We start from the raw sequence: 6,766 nt of genomic DNA, 5'->3' as shown, positions 1-6,766 counted from the left end.
AGTTTTGTCAAAACACATGACGGTAATTCAGTAACATGACTGTTAGCAGACATAGACTTAATAGCCTTCCAAAACGTTCTAGGGTCATTAAGGTTATCAGTGGCAACAGACATAAAATATTCAGACTTGGCCTTCCTGAGAAGAAAAGAAGACTTGTTTCGTAACAGCCTAAAAATAAGCCAATCAGCATCAGCACATGATTTCCTTGCTTTAGCCCAGGCTAGTTTACGGTCGTGAATAATACAAGACAGCTCAGAAGAAAACCATGGATTATCCCGCCCTTTAACCCTGAACCTATGGAACGGGGCATGTTTGTTTACTATTTGGGAAAAACCATCATGAAAGAATTTCCAGGCAGTTTCCACATCAGGGATAAGCTCAATCTGCTCCAGTCAAAATAAAACAAATCATGAAAGAAAGCCTGCTCATTAAAACACTTCAAATTTCTCTTATGAATAAAACGTGGGCAAAGCTTTGGCTATCACCTCAACAGTTTATGTGGTAGACAGATACTAAACCAGGCTTTGGTTATCACCTCTACAGTTTATGTGGTAGACAGATACTAAACCAGGCTTTGGTTATCACCTCTACAGTTTATGTGGTAGACAGATACTAAACCAGGCTTTGGTTATCACCTCTACAGTTTATGTGGTAGACAGATACTAAACCAGGCTTTGGTTATCACCTCTACAGTTTATGTGGTAGACAGATACTAAACCAGGCTTTGGTTATCACCTCTACAGTTTATGTGGTAGACAGATACTAAACCAGGCTTTGGTTATCACCTCTACAGTTTATGTGGTAGACAGATACTAAACCAGGCTTTGGTTATCACCTCTACAGTTTATGTGGTAGACAGATACTAAACCAGGCTTTGGTTATCACCTCTACAGTTTATGTGGTAGACAGATAATATACCAGGCTTTGCCTATCACCTCAGTAGTTTATGTGGTAGACAGATTTGTGGTGAGACTCGCCACACTGTGGCTATTGCAATGAGTCGATGTAGCATGGCCAAAGGCTCCCTAGCAGCCCCAACCTGAAAATAGTTGATGGGTCACATGCAAAATGTGTGACTTTAGCAAACACAACAGTGAACAGAAACCAGTTATGTCGCACATAGGCAAAGAGAGAGAGAGAGTAGATATGGGTTATCAAATCCCATACCGTCATCCCAAGACCTTCATTCCTCCACCGCATGAGAGAGAGAGAGAGAGAGAGAGAGAGAGAGAGAGAGAGATTAAAGGCTTTGTGTCTATTTTCATCCTACTTTTCAAAGTATAAGGGTTTGTGTTTTATTACACTGGAAGAGTATAGCCAGCTCTCCACTCCGCCTTCCCCAGCGAAGCCTCCCTTACCTGGGATAAGGACAGAGGGAGACTTGGCTCTGCCTTGATGGCTCTGCTTGGCTCTGCCTTATAATTACTGTCCAGTAGTAGTACTACCGATGTCTGAGTTCAGGAGGCCTCAGCAGTCACAGATGGACTGCAGGCACCTTGATTAACTAGTATGTTGCTAATATGACTACTAAACAACTTAAAACAGCTACAAAGACACCTACTAATGTTGGTGTCAGACAAACATGAAGTTATTCCGGTGCTGAACATACTATGTTTCAAGAACAACCCATATTAACCATGAACAACAGGAAGGATGAAAACACAAAGAAAACACAAATGTTTGTTTTATTCACTTAAAGGGTTAATTGTTCATTGCAACAATCCACACAAGCTCTTTTGCATTAAGTACTTGAGCAGACACACTCAGGACAGAAAACAGTGCATTGCACTTTCACCATTGTTAGGTCGAAAATCTATTAATTATTGGTTTCTAATCGATGACATTTCCATTTCCTCCTTTTAAAATATATACCCCCCTCCGCTCCCAGCTGTGCCCTGGACACGATTTGTGAATTGATCACCCCCCATCTAGCTCAAGAGTTCGTTCTGTTAGGTGACCTAAACTGGGATATGCTTAACACCCCAGCAGTCCTACTATCTAAGCTAGATGCCCTCAATCTCACACATATCATCAAGGAACCCACCAGGTACAACCCTAAATCTGTAACCATGGGCACCCTCATAGACATTATGCTGACCAACTTGCCCTCCAAATACACCTCCGCTGTTTTCAATCAGGATATCAGCAATCACTGCCTCATTGCCTGTATCCGCTATGGTTCCGCAGTCAAACGACCACCCCTCATCACTATCAAACGCTCCCTAAAACTCTTCTGCAAGCAGGCCTTTCTAATTGACCTGGCCCAGGTATCCTGTAAGGATACTGACCTCATCCCGTCAGTCGTGGATGCCTGGTCATTCTTTAAACGTAATTTCCTCACCGTCATAGATAGGCTTGCCCCGTTCAAAAAATGCAGAACTAAGAACAGATATAGCCCTTGGTTCAGTTCAGTGGCAGACTGCCATAGCATCGAATAGTCCCCACGATATGAAACTGTTCAGGAAAGTCAGGAACCGATACACACAGTCAGTCAGGAAAGCAAAGAATAGCTTTTTCAGAAATTCGCATACTGTAGCTCAAACTCCAAAAAGTTTTGGGACACTGTAAAGTCCATGGAGAACAATAGCACCTCCTCCCAGCTGCCCACTGCCCTGAGGCTAGGTAACACGGTCACCACTGATAAATCCATGATAACCGGAAATTTCAATTAGCATTTCTCAACGGCTGGCCATGCCTGCCTCCTGGCTACTCCAACCTCAGCCACGCTCAAGGTACTAAACGATATCATAACCACCATCGATGAAAGACAGTACTGTGCAGCCGTCTTCATCGACCTGGCCAAGGCTTTCGACTCTGTCAATTACCGTATTCTTATCAGCAGACTCAATAGCCTTGGTTTTTCTGACGACTACCTCGCCTGGTTCACGACCTACTTTGCAGACAGAGTTCAGTGTGTCAAATCGGAGGGCTTGTTGTCCGGACCACTGGCAGTCTCTATGGGGGTACGACAGGGTTCAATTCTCGGGCCGACTCTTTTCTCTGTATAGATCAATAATGTCGCTCTTGCTGCGTGCGATTCCCTGATCCACCTCTACGCAGACGACACCATTCTGTATACTTCTGGCCTTTCCTTGGACACTGTGCTAACTAACCTCCAAACGAGCTTCAATGCCATACAACACTCCTTCCGTGGCCTCCAACTGCTCTTAAACACTAGTAAAACCAAATGCATGCTTTTCAACCGATCTCTGCCCGCACCCGCCCGCCCAACTAGCATCACCAACTGGACAGTTCCGACCTTGAATATGTGGACAACTATAAATACCTAGGTGTCTGGTTAGACTGTAAACTCTCCTTCCAAACTCATATTAAACATCTCCAATCCAAAATCAAATCTACAATCGGCTTTCTATTTCGCAACAAAGCCTCCTTCACTCACGCCGCCAAACTTACCCTAGTAAAACTGACTATCCTACCGATCCTCAACTTCGGCGATGTCATCTACAAAATAACTTCCAACACTCTACTCAGCAAACTGGACGCAGTCTATCACAGTGCCATCCGTTTTGTTACCAAATCACCTTATACCACCCACCACTGCGACCTGTATGCTCTAGTCGGCTGGCCCTCGCTACATATTCATCGCCAGACCCACTGGCTCCAGGTCATCTATAAGTCTATGCTAGGTTAAGCTCCGCCTTATCTCAGTTCACTGGTCACAATAACAACACCCACCCGTAGCACACGTTCCAGCAGGTATATCTTACTGATCATCCCCAAAGCCAACACCTCATTTGGCTGCCTTTCCTTCCAGTTCTCAGCTGCCAGTGACTGGAACAAATTGCAAAAATCGCTGAAGTTGGAGACTTTTATTTCCCTCACCAACGTTAAACATCAACTATCTGAGCAGCTAACCGATCACTGCAGCTGTACATAGTCCATCTGTAAATAGCCCAACCAATCTACCCACCTCATCCCCATACTGTTTTTATTTTATTTACTTTTCTGCTCTTTTGCATACCAGTATCTCTACTTGCACATCATCATCTGCTCATTTATCACTCCAGTGTTAATCTGCTAAATTGTTATTATTCGCTCCTATGGTCTATGTATTGCCTACCTCCTCATGCCTTTTGTACACACTGTATATAGACTCTCTTTTCTCTACTGTGTCATTGACTTGTTTGTGTTATTGGCTTTGTTTATTGTTTACTCCATGTGTAACTCTGTGTTGTTGTCTGTGTCACACTGCTTTGCTTTATCTTGGCCAGGTCGCAGTTGCAAATGGGAACTTGTTCTCAACTAGCCTACCTGGTTAAAAAAAGGTGAAATAAAAAAATTAATCTTCATAGGGTATGGCAGACTTCCTAAAAAGATCATTCATCTTCATTTCTGCATCTTTCCCCTCCGAGGGATGGTTAATATTCCATTGGCCGGCAAAAGAGCTTTTTAAAATTGCCGTTGTATGACAACACATCAGATTCTAACATTCTAGAAAAGAGGTCAAAATCAATCAGGCGCCCAGTGACCTTTGACATTCAATAAACGTTGGTGAATATTGATGCGCATTACCAATCCCTGGGTAGAATAACAACTTGCACTTTACTAAAAATGATAGCAATTAGACAGGCCCGGGCTTCAGCCCTCTCATGCACAATATGCATCAGTGATGGGGACAAAGAGAGCGGGAGAGAGAGATGGAGAGGGAGGGAAGGAGGGAGGGAGAGGGAGAGAGAGATGGAGAGGGAGGGAAGGAGGGAGGGAGGAGAGGGAGAGAGAGATGGAGAGGGAGGGAAGGAGGGAGGGAGGGAGGGAGGGAGGGAGGGAGGGAGGGAGGGAGGGAGGGAGGGAGGGAGGGAGGGAGGGAGGGAGGGAGGGAGGGAGATGGAGAGGGAGGGAAGGAGGGAGGGAGAGGGAGAGAGAGAGAGAGAGGGAGGGAAGGAGGGAGGGAGGAGAGGGAGAGAGAGATGGAGAGGGAGGGAGGGAGGGAGGGAGGGAGGGAGGGAGGGAGGGAGGGAGGGAGGGAGGGAGGGAGGGAGGGAGGGAGGGAGGGAGGGAGGGAGATGAAGAGGGAGGGAAGGAGGGAGGGAGAGAGAGAGAAATACAGAAAGAAGGGGGACAGAGATAGATACAGAGAGAGAGGAAGGGAGAAAGATACAGAGACAGAGAGACAGAGATACAGAGGGAGAGGGGGGGGGGCTTAAATAAATATAGTAATTTGTTGTTTGCTATAACTTGGCTCTACCTCAAACGTTAATGCACAAAGTGAATGGAACCTTTATTAAACTCGTTCTCACAGTGTTTTGGAAAGGACAGGAGGCACATGCAAGCAGCATCTCTATCAAAACTACAGTCTTGTTACCTACTGCGCAACAGTGTACTCATCGGCTCACATAAGGTACATCTTTGTATAGGCAGTATTGCCTGCATATCGTACTGTGGGTGTACTGTGTAGTATGTGTCAGAGTGATCAGTGTTTGTTACTTCCCCCTTCCGCATGACTGCGTCCTGGGTCTCCTACTACGGTAGACCATGCAAATCACTCTGGCACCACATTTCAATTTGTTTGTATTGAAATACAGAGTCAAATGGAGTCTTCTCTCAGCCAGGGTAACTTATGAAGCCACTGGTTCATGAAGTGAGAAAATGACACGGCTATTATTACCATTTGCATTTCTATCTTACCTGTATGTTATATAACCCTGTATATCTACTACTGCATCATCTAATGCATGATCTAAGTGGGTTTCAAACATGGACAGAATATAAATGTTTTCTGATGTTAGTAAATTGTCAATATGATGAATTTTGTTTTGTTTTCTCAGGCTACATACAGTGCCTTAGGAAAGTATTCATAGCCCTTGACTTTTCCCACTTTTTGTTACATTACAGCCTTATTCTAAAATTGATTGAATAGTTTTTTTCCCTCATCAATCTAGACACAATACCCCATAATGACAAATCAAAACTGTTTTCAATAAATGTTTGCTAATTCATCAATTTAAAAAACTGAAATATGACATTTACATAAGTATTCAGACCCATTACAAAGTATTTTGTTGAAGCACCTTTGGCAGCAAAAAAAGCCTTGAGTGTTCTTGAGTTTGACGCTGCAAGCTTGGCACACCTGTATTTGAGGAGTTTCTCACATTCTTCTCTGCCAATCCTCTCAAGCTCTGTCAGGTTGGATGGGGAGCGTTGCTGCACAGTCATTTTGAGGTCTCTCCAGAGATGTTCGATCGGGTTCAAGTCCAGAATCTGGCTGGGCCATTCAAGGACATTCAGAGACATGTCGCGAAACCACTCCTGCGTTGTCTTGAATGTGTGCTTAGGAACATTGTCCTGTTGCAAGGTGAACCTTCACCCCGGTCTGAGGTCCTGAGCGCTCCGGAGCATGTTTTCATCAAGGATCTCTCTGTGCTTTGCTCTATTAATCTCTCCCTCGATCCTGACTAGTCTCCCAGTCCCTGCCACTGAAATACATCGCCACAGCATGATGCTGCCACCACCATGCTTCACCGTAGGGATGGTGCCAGGTTTCCTAAAGACGTGATGCTTGGCATTTAGGCCAAAGAGTTCAATAATTGGTTTCATCAGACCGGAGGATCTTGTTTCTCATGGTCTGAGAGTATTTAGGTGCCTTTTGGCAAACTCCAAGCGGGCTGTCATGTGCATTTTACTGAGGAGTGGCTTCCGTCTGGCCACTCTACTATAAAGGCCTTATTGGTGGAGTGCTGCAGAGATGGTTGTCCTTCTGGAAGGTTCTCCCATCTCCACAGAGGAACTCAAGAGCTCTGTCAGAGTG

This window comes from Oncorhynchus kisutch, linkage group LG9 (assembly GCF_002021735.2).
Source record: "Oncorhynchus kisutch isolate 150728-3 linkage group LG9, Okis_V2, whole genome shotgun sequence".
Classification (NCBI taxonomy): domain Eukaryota; kingdom Metazoa; phylum Chordata; class Actinopteri; order Salmoniformes; family Salmonidae; genus Oncorhynchus; species Oncorhynchus kisutch.
This window is presented reverse-complemented; position numbering follows the sequence as displayed.